General features: G+C 57.7%; 1 protein-coding gene across 3 annotated transcripts in view; it reads right to left on the bottom strand.

The window, feature by feature from the left end:
• Positions 1–538: 538 nt before the first annotated feature.
• Positions 539–1,168, bottom strand: part of LOC125449276 (ribosomal protein S6 kinase alpha-5-like) — a 34,419-nt gene continuing 33,789 nt past the window's right edge. For all 3 annotated transcript variants that reach the window (XM_059641658.1, XM_059641657.1, XM_059641659.1), the window contains one exon: positions 539–1,168. This exon is cut by the window's right edge and continues 327 nt beyond it. The gene's annotated coding sequence lies outside the window, so the exon portion shown is untranslated.

Raw genomic sequence — 1,168 nt, 5'->3', positions numbered from 1 at the left:
AAAGGTGACCAATCAGTCCAGCTCCTCGCAAGTGTATCGAAGTGTCGATGTTAGAATACAGTGAGACAGACCAGTGTTCATGTGGGTGCTGTACAATTCGAGCAGAAATTTATTTACAGAGTGTCACCTGAGTCTACAAATCTGAGACTGCAAACACTGGCAGTTTTATGCTTGAGGGCGACAGTCGGAGTGCCTTTTTCCTCCACATCCCATCCCCCCCACCGACAAAAAAAAAGCTTGCCATGCGGAGCTGTTCAACTGTGGCGGGCATCACTGACCTCAACCCCAGGCCAGCCTCGTGCTTTGGGAGTGGCAGGGGAGCACGGGTGTTGCGGGATTTACTGGGTCGTGATTGTCATGGGGGTGGCGGTTTGGGGGGGGGTGGGGGAAGGCGGGGATGGGGGGGGTGGGGGAAGGCGGGGATGGGGGGGGGTGGGGGAAGGCGGGGATGGAGGGGCCAGGGCTAATCTTAATTGTCTGTTGCCCAAACCCTCACCTCACCTCACCGCACCCCTACCCCCCCCCCCCCCCCCCCCCCCCCCCGCCAAACCCCTGAAGGTGATGTGGCTAAATGTGGGGTCCTTGGGCCTGGGGATTAAGCCCAGTGGTAGAGCCCAGGGGCCCCACTGTGGCTAAGATACGCCACGCCATCCCTACCCCCACCCCGCTGAGGGGCAAATATTAAACAGGGTAGTGAGGGGAAGGAACTCGGGGGGGGGGAAATGCATTTGTTGGTTTTCACTCCCTGTCCTGCTGGGAATCAAACCCTTTCCTGATGGGGGTAGGACACATGGTGACCCAGGGAGAAAGAGGGGACAGTTATTGTGGAATTGTAAAATTTCTAGCCGCCCCCCCCCACTCCCACCAACCTTTTCCCCCTCTTTCTCCTAAGCATCTCAAAACCATTTATAGCATCTAACCCCCTCCCTCTTAACATCTCACACCCATCCCCGGCAGAATGAGTCACTCATCCCGATGCACAGAAAGATCCCACTATTTCTGAACCCCCCCAGCCCCCCAGCTCCCTGCCCCTGTGAAGAGGCAGCCACTCAGTGCACAGGTCGAGGATAGTCGGGGTTTGTGAGCCACCCACAGTCAAATAGCACCTGCCCTCCTTTCGCAGTGTGGGTGAGGAGGAGAGGGTGGTGGTGTGGGATTGGGGGATGGG

The sequence above is a fragment of the Stegostoma tigrinum genome, chromosome 42 (assembly GCF_030684315.1).
Source record: "Stegostoma tigrinum isolate sSteTig4 chromosome 42, sSteTig4.hap1, whole genome shotgun sequence".
In the NCBI taxonomy this organism is placed as follows: domain Eukaryota; kingdom Metazoa; phylum Chordata; class Chondrichthyes; order Orectolobiformes; family Stegostomatidae; genus Stegostoma; species Stegostoma tigrinum.
This window is presented reverse-complemented; position numbering and strand designations above follow the sequence as displayed.